This window comes from Hyaena hyaena, unplaced genomic scaffold (assembly GCF_003009895.1).
Source record: "Hyaena hyaena isolate Hyena2069 unplaced genomic scaffold, ASM300989v1 scaffold_337, whole genome shotgun sequence".
Taxonomy (NCBI): domain Eukaryota; kingdom Metazoa; phylum Chordata; class Mammalia; order Carnivora; family Hyaenidae; genus Hyaena; species Hyaena hyaena.
In genome coordinates this window covers 1,658,920-1,672,143 of record NW_024080966.1, presented here as the reverse complement: position 1 = coordinate 1,672,143, position 13,224 = coordinate 1,658,920, and the positions used below count along the sequence as shown (strand labels likewise).

Genomic DNA, 13,224 nt, shown 5'->3' with positions numbered 1-13,224 from the left:
GGCACAGACTCCACCCACCTGGTACTCGGAGGCTCCCGGACTTTGCGGCTCCTCCATCCACCTACCTGCTCCAGCACCGAGTCAGGAATGGCTGTGCTTCCCAGGACACTGCTCTGGGAGCATCCAGCCACCCTTACATGACCAGCCTGACATCGTGGTGGGTCGTTCCTGTTGTTCCCTCTCTTTCACAGGGATCAGGCCCCTGCTTGGTCTAGTCAGACCTGTGCTCTCATGCCAGCCCTGTACTTCCCACTCCTCATCCCTGGACTGACTCACGCCATCACATTATCCGTGTGCTATAAATACTTGGTAGCAAGCATAGGTGATGTAGGAGTTTGGACCTAAGAGGTAAAACAGTTGCATTGACGTGGGGCTCTCTACCTGGAAGGGCTCTATAAAATCACTGTGGATACTTGACTTACCAGTTTGCATGGAGTGACAAGGTGTGTTTAATGTGTTATAGGAATTGTACTCCTCTTTTCCAAAATCCAAATCCACTCTGAGTCTCCAACAGTGCTTCTAGCTTCTACACTAATTCAAGCAATTCAGCTCTAGAGAACATGTAACGTAAATCCATACCCTCTTTCTGGAATCACTTCTGTAATTTTCTCACCAAAGGCATTCTTTATGGGCAGCAAGTTCAATGGACAGCTTGTGGATAGCCTGAATTCCTTCTGTCCTTTTTCCATACCAATAAATTGACCAATATGCATCAGCTTGGGAGAGCACTCAAGCTTCTCATGTGAAGACTCCAAGTAAAGGTGCTAGAATGCAATCTGTGGTGGCAGATCAGCTTTTGATGTGGTTTAGGCTTCCAGTGCTGAATCAGAATCTGAGGTGGCATCTGAGATAACAGCACTAAGGTTTAGGCCAGGAACAACAATCGGTCCTATCTCATGAGTAAATTCTGATCTGGCTTACCAGAGCACTATGCTAAAAGTTAGGAGGCCCAGCCTGTGCTGAGTGAAACAGAATGCAGCGATTGCTTAGTGATGTCTGCCATGGGCGGGACAGCATAGTAGTTAGCAGCATACGTGTTGTGATCAGAGAGACAGAAGTTCAAGTTCTGTCCTGCTACTTATTAGCAGGGTGATTTTGGGCAAGTTATCTAATCGCTTCCAGGCTTTATTTTCATCAGTAAAATGCAGATAGATTATAGCGTCTACTTCACAAGGTTGTTATGAGGATTAGTTGAGATGATTCGTGCCAAGTGCTTGGCAGTGTATCTGGCACACAGTACTCCATAAATATTAGCTATTACTGTCATAAATAGTATGGGCCCAGGTGTGGGGTGAGGTAGCTTGGGCTTAGGCTATCTGCTATCCAGGTTCAGGCTTGTGTAAATCCTTCTAGAGGACTGTGATTAAGACACCTTGTAAAGGAACTTAGTAAAGGTCATTGGAACTTCTTTGCTCCTATGGCAGCAACAAATGGTTTTCAGTTGATGTTGGAATTTTTATTCTATAGATACATTTTTTCCTGCATAAATATTAGGTGGTATCTCAGGACCATCACAGACTGTCACTGTAGGTAATTGCAAGTCTCCTCAGACCTACTAATTGGTTCCTGATTGTTTACAGGACAGAACAAAGTTCCTTGTTGTCTTCAGTATGGCTTAGAAAGATTTACTCCTGCCTAACTTCCCAGCCCCAGCTTCTGCTTCTCTCCAATGAGTTCCCTGAGCTCCAGCTGTGCTGAAGTGAACCACTTATTTCCCAGATTCATTTTTCTTGTCTACCTTTGTGTCTTTGCACATGATGTTCCTACCTAGGATGTCTTTCCCCACATTATCTGTCTACACATTAATCTCTGGAATAGTTTAGATAGAATTAGAATAATTTCTTCCTTGAATATTTGGTAGACCTTTCCAGGGAAGGAATCTGGGACTTGAGTTTTCTTTGTAGGAAGATTTTTTTTTTCATTAGAGACTTAATTTCTTTTTTGGCTAACAATTGCTCAGGTTTTAGATATATCCTTAAACCAATTCTGGTAAGTGAAAGATTTTTAAAATTTTCTGTATTAAATGAATCAGCTTTGCTGTTTACCTCATGACCACAATGCCATCAAAATATTTGGGAGCAATTTTTTGAGAAAACTTGGAAGATTCTGTGTGCAAACAATAATTTGCATTTAACTTGGAAAGCACTGGAAGTATGATTATTATTTAGGTTTTTAAGTGGACAGTTGTGAGCTTTCCATAATTAGGTGTTGACAAGTTCAGAAAAGCTCAAGGTTTGTAAAGCTTTTCAGCCTACTAAGACTGTAGTGTGGCAGATTGTTTATTTACCTGCTTTCTTCATAATTAATAGAAATAGAATTTTAACTGGCCCATTGACCATTTAGCTAAAGACTACTTGGCTTGCTCTTTAAAAAGTGAATTAAGTATGTACTTCCCCAGTGTCTTTCCCTTTCGTTGGCTAGGTGATAGTGAGAAGTCGTTTGGTTCCTTTGGAGTCAGTGAAGGAAGCCACTTATTGAAGACGGCAGAGATATATCCCACTGATCCTGCCCTACCAACTTCTAGACCAACACATGCAAAAGAAGTTAACTTTATCCTGTTTAAGCCATTGCACTTTTGAGATTCATTTTGCTGCAACTGAGCCTGTGCCCTAGCTAATACGCTTAACAATGGGTGAACTGCAGGCGCTGGTTTAGTGCCTCACAGTGCACCATTTTCTGAGTCTTGTAGCCATTATGATTTAGTCCTAACCCAATCAACATAGGCCAATGGGCAATTGTATCTGGCTGAAATACGTTGTCTAGTATACACAACTTAGTCTTCTCTTTTTCCCTTTAGAATGGAAGGTGCATTTTGATCTTTCAATGGAATTAATGTAATGTCTCCATAAAGAACATTGTTTTTAAGATAGTAAGCCAATGCATTTTTGCTTTAGAAAATACTTAGTTCCTCATTTTCTATGGCTATTCTGTACATTGAGACTCAGGTATATCATTCCTTCAGGAGAAGGTTCAGATATAGATTAAAACAGTGCTTCACAAACTCTCTACATTAAAGGGTCATTAAAAACAAATCTTCTAATCTACCATTTTGTAAAATACAATCAAAGCATGAATTCCTACAAAAATTAAATTAAGAACAAATTTAAACATAGGCACAAGGTTTCTGAATTCAACAGACATAAAACTTCTGTCAAATTTCTATAAAAGTTTCTCTAACAGCCTCAAACCCTGTACTCAATTGGTACAGACAGGTAACAAAACAGATCAAGCACCAGAGCTGCTCTGCATAGAAATGGCCTAGGACTAGAGAGTCATTGCCCTGCTTTATGTTTCAAATTAGACCTTTTTGAGTTCACGGGAAAGTATGCTTTTTGAAAGCCACAATTTGTTGGAGATAAAGGGTTTTTTGGATTCCCAAAGTTTCCTTTCACATATAGAAGCAGAGCTAGAGCTTGGACATCTGACTTTAGGTTTTACTCTAATTCATTGTGTTAAGAGAAGCAGCATGTGACTGAATTCCATCCAAAGGCAAGAGAAAACCTCTTCCAGTCACTGCAGAGTAGGGCGCCGAAAGGGTTCAGGGGTTTCTGTATGACAGTCCTTGCTTTGTCTTTCAGGTTGAATTCTCTTGGGTCTATAGAAGCCACCAAACGTATTTGGGGGAAGCCAAGAACAGCTTCCTTGGGTCTAGGCTGGGGACACTGTAGGTCTGTCACAAACGTTCTCATTCAGCATCCATGACCATAACAGCAAGAAGCAAGACCTGTCTATGGTGGAGGGAGGTGTCTAGACAGATTGTACCAATAACACAATCCTGGAATTTGTATGTGGTATCAGCCGACCTAGGAGTTCTGACTTGCCCCCGTTGGGGGACATGCATGTATAGAGATGCATGTTGGATGTCAAGGAGCTTGCAGTCTGAGGGAGCAGAGGGTTCTTGTGGTCACCATCAATGATAAGGTCGCTGATCACTGGCAGTGAGAGCCATTACAACACCTTTAAAGGCCGTAATGCATCATCTAAGATCCTCAAACCCACAGCAGAGGCAGCATTGCCTTGTTGATTTCATTCTCGGAATATAAATCTCTGACTTTTTGGGCACCTGGGTGGCTCAGTCGGTTAAGCATTCGACTTCAGCTCAGATCATGATCTCACGGTTCGTGGGTTTGGCCCCACTTCAAGCTCTGTGCTGACAGCTAGCTCAGAGCCTGGAGTCTGTTTCAGATTCTGTGTCTCCCTCTCTCTCTGACCCTCCCCTGCTCACACTGTCTCTCTCTCTCTCAGAAAGAAATAAAAAACATTAAAATAAATAAATAAATAAACCTCTGACTTTCATGTGTGGCTGCCACTGGCTGGACAAACTGACTTCAAAATTTGAAATATTTGCCAAATATTGGAATTAAATTCAACCAGGACAGTGAAAGCCTTTCTGATGGAAAATTGGGAAACAGTGAAGAGAAAGGCTTTGAGTCACATTGAGCTTGCTCTATCCCTCATTCTACGCTTCATTTACTCCATAACCTTGGAGACACCATCCCTCTCATAAGTTAAGCAGAGATGGAACATCTCCCATGCAGTGCTGGAGTGAGGGTAAGTATGTACACAAATCACCTTAAGTCCAGGTACGTGCTCCGTGTATAGAAGATAAACTTGAGAAATGTAAGCTGTTCTTACCTTGAGTTGGGATTTGCGAGCTGCTAAGAATCTGGCACTCTTCTCTTTCAGTTCTATTTTCTTCTAGGAAAAAAATAGAAAGTGTATCAATATACGTATGTATGTATGTATCCTAGAAGAATGACTGACACAAAACCCCTCTTATGCCCGAGGCTGCAATTTTCAGCAGAGCCTATATCAGCTTCAGAGGGAGACTGTGCTCAGTTTTCCTATTAATCAGCATTATCTGACAAGGGACTCATACTACCTGTGAAAGTCTAAACTTATTTCTTCTGAGTGGTTTTATTTCAGTAAAGGGAATCTTTTAGGTAATGAAGAAGGTATCTTCTATCACAGGAATCATGCAAAGGTCATTCATTCATTGACAGGGACTTCCTGAGGTCGAAATGTTCTTCTAGCTCTTTGTCCAAGCCCGTTTTTCCTATCCCCAAGTTGACCATTCCAGAAACCCCTGGCCCACAGCAGTCCTTCTCCAGAGCAAGCATTCACACCCCAGACTTGGATTTAATAACTATGGGTCACTGAATTCATGTCAGCAGTGGATATGCCTGAAATGAAGACACATCCCCATGCCAAGTGTTCTTGAGGCATGTCAGATAGATCTCCCACATCTGCAGGCTCACGCAGGAGGCTGGCCTGGTGGTGGCGTTCAAAGCAGCCTTTGTAACCTTGAGAGGCAGGCATGTCATTCAAACTACTGTGATCCAGAATGACTGTAGGGGCTGCTAAGCCACGTCCCAAATTTCATAAAACCACTGAATTAGAGTTCAGTCACTCAGCTGCTCCATTTTCTGGTAATCTCCTTGTGGAATTTAAACTCCATTTAAACTCTGTGGCTATGGCATTGTAGTTCACAGAGATGTTCTGCAATGTTAACTAGGGAAAAGAAGAGGGATTATGGCCCAAACTGGCAGGAGCTCACTGTGGATGCAGGGGGCAGCTCCTAGGACAGAAAAATCCAGGTTCTGTTAAATAGAAGGCTCCAAGAGTCTTAACTTACTCAACAGTCAGCTAAGAATGAAAGTAGCAAAGCAAATTTGGGTTCAACTTCAAGGTTAATGAAATGAAAGGAAATAAGCACATTGATAAGAACATCTTACAAGCCAACTGGCAAGTTTTACAGACACTAGTTAGTAGTTTGAAAACATTATGCCAAGTCCAAGGGTGGGGCTAAACTTGGGCCTCCCCCTGGGTTCTCCGGGAAGCCGCTTTCCTAGCCAGAAAGGAGACCAAAAGCCGAGGACAGAAGGTTGACGGTACTCTAAATTAGACTGCATAGTTCAAATCCCTTTCTCAAATAACCCCAAGCTTCCTTCTTAGTGTGAAATCATGCCCAGGCATGGCAACAAACACCAGGATTTTAGTGCTTGAGCAAACCTCAGAGGTCCCTGTTCTGACATGCTCTATTTCCAGTTCGGATAAGTGATACTTAGTTAAGGGACTTCACCAAAGCAATACAGCTATTGAGTGGCAAATCCAGGATTGCTCAGTCTGCCTGACCCCAGTCCAATGCTTTTTCTAGCACACAGTCTGATTCCAAATGTCTGGTCTCTGGGAATTCTTGTTTCCTAATAGCACTGTGTCCCATGCATGCTTTTGTTACGGATTCTATTTATAGCTAATAGCAGCTGTTGTAGTAGCCCTTCTGGTGTTAAGAAATGTCTCAGTAGTTTTTATTTTTCAGGCTGAACACTGGCCATAGGAGAATAAAACAAATTTTCCACTTTCTCTTTTAGTAAAATGCCATTCCTAATACAATCTTGTTTCCTAAAGCTGCCTTGGGGGGTGATGGGAAACATTCAAGATATTTATTTATTCAGTGTCAACAAGACAATAGTTTTCTCACGCTTAAAGTCAAGGAGCTTACCATCCATTCCAGGAGCTGAAACTGGCCCGCACAGAAAAGCAGTGATTCTATGAAGGGGAGCAAATCTGTGACCAAAAAAAGGTAAGTTTTGGATGTTCCTGAAGGAGAAAGTCAGTGAGGATTGGAGGTGATGAGAGAAGGTTTCATGTGGAAGATGAGACCTGTGTTAGTCTTTGGATAGAATGGGATAGATTTATGCATAGGGGTTGCTGTGCCAAGGGAAGGGGACATGAAGAGTGAGGGCAGAAACAAAGGAGTGAGTAAAGCATCTTCATGAATCACTGGCTGGCTGGAGATGGGAGAGAGTACAGAATGGCCAGGAATAAGACTGGATGATACAGACCCAGAAAGAAGGTTATAAATGAGCCAACATGGGAAATAGGGAGCCACAGATAGATTTTGAGCCAAGAAGTGACATGAATGTAGTTCTAAGGGATGACTGGCATGCAGGACAAATTGGAGGACACATAAACTAAAATCAGAGGAACTAGTCATTACATCTGTATGACCAGATATAGCATGAAATGTCAAGTCCTGAAACCAGGGTATATCAGTATAAATGGAAAGAGCATGACAGAAAGGATAGATGTTTCCAGGGAAATATTGAACACATGTCACCTGCTCATGCTGCCCTAAGAAGTCTTTGTTCTTTCCTCAAAGTGGTGAAACACCAAATAGATGTACTTATGGAACATTGTGATACATAAATGCCTATCAGTATTTATAGGTCTTTCATGATATACTTGATTTTTCGAATATTTAATTGCTTTCGATGAGGTTTAAAATATTGGGTGCATTTTGTAGGGTGAAATTATCAGAATAATTTATGATTTTCAGATGACCTCTCAAAGTCCTTCTGAAATCTTTTAAGATCTGAATGTCACAACATGGCATATTAGTACAGCTCTTTCAGAATGCAAGAGAGAGATATAGCTAGATTATCTTAAGTGAGGTTTACTGTTGGAATTCATAGGGAAGTAAGGGGCTGGGCAAGATGCTTAGTTGTTCCAATCATTCTGGGTCTCACATACTGATTCAGTGCCATCCATTGATCATAATGGGATGCACAGTAGATCTAGATTGGACCCAAGGGAGCAGCAGAGCCATTGGATAGGATTCAGGTTACTACAGTGGCTCCTGCAACCTGCCTTCTCTGTGAGTACTTCCCACGCTCTTTAAGAGCAGATGCGATTGCATTTTTTCTATCCAATATGGAGGACAGTTGCTGGATAGTTGCTGGACAGTTGCTGGATAGTTTCTCCCCATGGCACTATGCATGGGACTGTTCTGCATCATAGTCATCCCACTCTTGATTGCCTTTGACTGGGGCCCCAGTCATTTTTTTTTTTTTTGATGTTTCAAATCCAAATAACTTTTATTTAAATTGAAAAAAATTAAAACTGCATTTATATAGTCAAAACCCTTTTGTTATGAAAACGAGTACTTCTAGGTTAAGGCAGAGAGATTTCTAGGTTAACAAGACCAGATTTGACTTTGGACTTTATTCTTTAAACAAATTGTAAAGAATGGAGGAAAAAATAGGTTATTTACATAAAATATCTACATATGTACTGAGAGGTACAAATTTGGTGACAGAAGAGACTTAAGTACATGCTGGCATCTCAGAAGCAGTTCTCAAAAGAGTTTAATTTTATTTTCTTGGATTTTAAGAATGCCTAAGATGCTTCTTCATCCTCAATCTTGGGAGCCAAATAGTACTTTAAGTGTCCCATATCTGCAATTTTATACTCTACAACAAGGGGTACATCTGCAGACATACTGAGTGTCACTGTAGGAGAGAGTGGAGTGGCTTTTGTAAAGAAGTTCAGGTATCTCAGTGCAATCAGCTAGAACAGGGTTGCTATCTCTCATAACAAATGATATAAACCATGGCCATTCAGGCAGAAGGAAAAGCCTAGCGTCACTTTCTCAGCAGGAGTCTATGGCAGACACTCAGGGCTTCTTGTCTAGTTTGATCTAGGTAAATAATGATAGAGATATGCTTATGGAAGCAGTGGGAGGGGTTATCTTTATTAGAGAGGCATATAATAGCTTCCTGAGTTTCTAAACTTAGGAAGACAACTGGATCTTAAATGAGCATAGTTTGTATATACTTTGAGCTTATCACTAGCTTCTGCTTACATCAAAATTTTTTCTCCTCCTCCACTAATATGACAGGAAATACGGTCAGACACAGCATACCTGGGGAATGTCATACCTTTCTGTATTTTATTGTGGTCCTTATTGGAGATTAAATATCAGAGAAAGTCAGCTGCTCTGTTTTATTTATTGTTTTTTCTGGAGCCAAGAATTTGTCTGCACTAATTTTTCCTAGAGTTATTATCAGCAATTAACCAATTAATACTTGTTGAGTAACTACTTTGACTATCCGCTCCAGGATGACATCTCACGATTTATAGATCTGACCTACTTGGGTGGTTTATGCAATGTTTTAGGTTGAGAAGGATTCTAAGATTTTGACAGTTCTCAGAAGGAAGGAAAGCTGATACTGATTAGTGACAGCTCCATGAGTCCGGGAGGGAGGGAAAGTAACCTCCATGTGATTTTGGCCAACCTTATACCAATCTTCCATCCCTCGTGGTATTGTCAGGAACACTCTCCTTCTTATCTCTATCCCAGTTCACTCTTTCTACACCTTGGAGGCTTCAATGGGGCCTGACTTCCTTTGCTTGTTGAGCCCCACTCAAATCTCTGTTATCAACAAGGCCTTTCTGAAACCTCTTTCTCTCTTTGCATTCCTCCAGCCCTAACCTTCGTCCAGGTCAGCCTTTCAGATGAGCAAAGCTGCTATATTCTAGAGGGAAGTGGTATATGGTCCAGAAGATGCTACTTATATGTCCAGAAATCATACAAGCTAGCAGACCTTTTGGAATCTTCCCATATTCAGCTTTAGTTCCTCTTTAGCCTTGAAGGTCTAAAATTCAATCATGTCAGTGCCATAGATTGGATCTAGAAGGAAATGATTTATACAAATCAAAGTCATAGGGGGCTGATGTATACAGAGACATAGTTAAAAAAATGTACTGGCTTTTACAGAAAATTGCTAAGTTCTCTGATTGCACATTTATTGCTGGGGAGAACTCTCCATGCAGTCTAGGACATGATCTGTTTGGTGAACATGAAGCTGAGGAAGGAAACTAGCTTGATGGTCTAAAGAGAATGAAGCCATGGTGGCCCATCTCCACATAGTAATGTCTCAGTCCTCTAGGCTGTTCTGGACACACATGGTCCATGCTCCACTCCACGGTCTTTCAAGATGGCAATGCACCTTTGTCAGCATGCTCTTTAACAACATGGATATCACTTTGGCTACTCTTAAGTTGCTCCATTAAGTTTGACCTGAAACAACTTGTCTTTTAATATTGAGTGTTTATTTTATTAGCTGAACCCTCACAATTTGGAGGGTTCCCCACTTTCATGCCTACCTAACCAACTCCCCAGCAGCTTACTGAGCTTCATTACCTCTAGATTTCCAATACATTCATTTGCCTAAAAATATCTTTAGTAATCTAACAATACCTCACATTTGCTGGACCCCTAGTTGACAAAGCCCTTCCGTGGATAGCATGTCATAAAGTCCTTACGATGCACTCGGGCAGCGGGTCAAGCTTGGATTGCCATCTCCATTCCACACACTAGGGAGCTGAGACTCAGAACTCATTCAAGTTCCTGGAGCTAACCTGTCTCAGGGCCAGGCCTAGGACCATGTTTTCTCTGCTATGCCCCTTCCCCTGCTCTTTTTCCACTAAAAATGCTGGTAAAATGTCCCAATCAATACTCAAAGGAGAGAGAAATTCCTAATAATGAGTTTTCAGGCTGTTTCTACCCCCCCCCCCACCACCATGTCTGGTTTCCTGCTCCCTACCCCCCAGGTTTTTCATTCTGCTCAGTCATGTGATCCCCGTTCCCATTTCCATTTGCCCCTGCACTTCATCCCCTGCCCTGGCAGCTGCTAAGCAGACGGAAAATGAGTTCAGAGTGTGCTTTCAGATCCCATGTGAGTGCCCTTCCCCAGGCTATACAGGGTATCAGTTTGGCAGGTCACCTTCTGCTGGCACTGGGCTCAGGACCCTGAGACGGCGAGGGGCGAGGGAGGGACAACCTGGCTGAGAACCGAGTATTTTCAATGCATATTTGATTCTCATTTCCATTCAGGGTTCCTCATTAGGCCACAGATGCAGCATGGACCTGTTCTTCATTTTGAGTTGGCAGAGCCCAAGGCCCTATTAGTGGTAACGCACACCAGCAGGACTCCAGGGAGAGGAAGAAGGCTGAAAGGACTGGGGTTTCTGGTCCAACTTTTTAAAGAAAAGAAAAGAATGAAAGACCCATAAAACTCAGAAACACTCTCTTCCCTTGGCTCATTCACATGGAAATGCAAGTCTGATGATCATGGACAGGGAGATGATGGCCCTAGGAGCAGGGATCGGAGTGACCTGCAGCTCTTCCGCTCCAGGCTTATGTGCCAGCAGGACTCACCTTTTGAGCCACCAATGCCAAATGGAAAAATTTTAATGTCACATCTTTGGACACTTGGCAGGACAAACCATGAGTGTTCCGATTACTGCACTAATAAGCACTCAAGACCCCAAATAGCCCTTTCTTTCTGGTGCACGTACTCCCAAGTGTAAGGTGCTGGGAAAACTGCACATCAAGTACAAGAAGACCCTGTGATTGCTGTGTTTACAATATGCAGCAGAAAAAGAGTGGCCATAATGGCATTGGCAGTGGCTGTCAAACCTTCCTCCGAAGGCTGTACGTGCTAGGTATGAGGCCCAAGCCTAGTGGGTGGGTGTCAGGGTTAATGCAGGGAAAGGAAGCCATGGACCCTTTTGCTTGAAACTTACAGAAACAAACACTGAAACAAGATCTATGTTTTGCAACCTGATCTCTCGATGACAGATGTAGAGAGCAGCCTACATTTGTTATAATCACTCTGTTGTTACTTAACCCATAAGCACGCCTACCCTGTGCATAGCATTGCAGACGATGCATGGGGGATTGCCAAACTCGGTTTCAGTGGCACAACCTTCACCTTCATTCAATGGACTCTCAGTGCATAGTCACTCAAGGAGGGAGGCAGGGTGGTGTTAATCCTCCCAACTTACAAACGAGGAAACGGAGTCTCTGCGTGTGAATGATTTGCCTGTGATTAACAGAGTTAAGACAAACCCGGGACTTCTGATCAACTTTTGTACTTTTTCCAAGAAATCACTTTCTAGAAAGATGTCAAGCTAACCTACGTGGTCAGGATTGGGAAGGGCGTCAACTTTGAGACTGTGAATAGCTCTCGGTTTGAAGACTAGTTTCATGACAGGTGTATCCTAAAGATCCACGGTTACCAGAACTTCTTTAAGAGACCTGAGCTGAGCCTCTCCTCACAAGGAAGTACATAATAATTAATATAATCTAAGCAGATACATTGTGCCCTTTGGTTTACAAAATTGACTTCTCATACGTTGTTCCGTGTTTGCTTTCCAGGTTTCACATTTCCCTTATGGCTCACTGGCTCTTCCTTCCATGACTGCTGACCTTTTTCTTTTCTTTCCTTGGATTTATTGCCCTTCTTCACCATGCTGTTTGTTGTTGGAGGCCAGAGCGTTCATATCCACTGGAGAGCAGAAAAGAGAGAAAGCCATTCAATGAAGCTGCAAGTATGTAGGTGGCCTACAAGCACCAGAACTTCTCATAACACCACATTTATGTATCTGGAGTACACTTATTCATCAAGTCGTGCTCTGCCTAGGGAATTGAGGGGTTTGAAAGACAGAGATTGCTTCAATTTACGAAGGAGAGGTTATGTTCCCTGGGCTTCATGGATCATCAATGGCAAAACAAGCTCATTTCTACTTCTGTTATTCTCTTTATTCTTATAATTTGTAAGACTGAAGGATTGAGAGGAATATCTGGCTCTTCTTAGATGGGAAAACAAATCATTCAGGCCTCCATTTCCCCCCCACTGAGTTTTGCTAAGGGCTGTAAAGGTGAGCTGAAAGGGTCTTACTCAAGGGTTTTTGAGGGGAAGATCTTAGAGAAAAACTTCAATCTACTCTCTTCTTCTGGCCTATCTTTCCAATCATTCTTCTTGATCTTTCCAACAGTTCCTTTAAGGTATGAGTAGGAAGTGTGGAAATATGGGAAATGCACAGGCACTACAATTACCTCAGCTGGACAGAACTAAAAACATTAGTATTTTCCATCTGGGATGCCTCAAATGGAAGCTTTTTTTGCAATCTTTAACTTGAATCCTTTGGATGACGAAACACAGTAAGTATGTAAAATGTCCATAGATAACACTTCTCCATGACAAAAAAAAAAAAAAAATTCCCATAAAGCCTGTCTTTGCCCATGTTGGAGCAGCTGCAGGCACCTGCCAGCCTGTGTTTTCCCTGGCAGTGACTTTATTTTCCTACATCAAGGCTACAGTTCCAATTCTGTCAGCATTATTTTATAATGTGAGTTACCATATACAGAAAGTCTTATAGGGCCATAAAAATAAAAGTGCATTTAATCATGCACTTAGCTGAACATAAATATGAAAAAGAACAAAAACGAATAAAATGAATAAAATCGAGGCCATCCCTTATGATGCTTTTTATGAGGAGAATCATGTATTGATAGTTTATGTTTTCAAAGTTTATTGACTTCTTAATATATATTTTGTTACTTTCTCTTCAAAATGTTTTTTCTCATCATAAAAC

The 13,224-nt window shown here is 41.9% G+C and overlaps 1 long non-coding RNA gene across 1 annotated transcript in view; it reads right to left on the bottom strand.

The window, feature by feature from the left end:
• Positions 1-11,782: 11,782 nt before the first annotated feature.
• Positions 11,783-13,224, bottom strand: part of LOC120243245 — a 53,651-nt gene continuing 52,209 nt past the window's right edge. The window contains exon 3 of the long non-coding RNA XR_005531255.1: positions 11,783-12,134. This is a non-coding gene — a long non-coding RNA (uncharacterized LOC120243245). The remainder of the gene's footprint in view (positions 12,135-13,224) is intronic.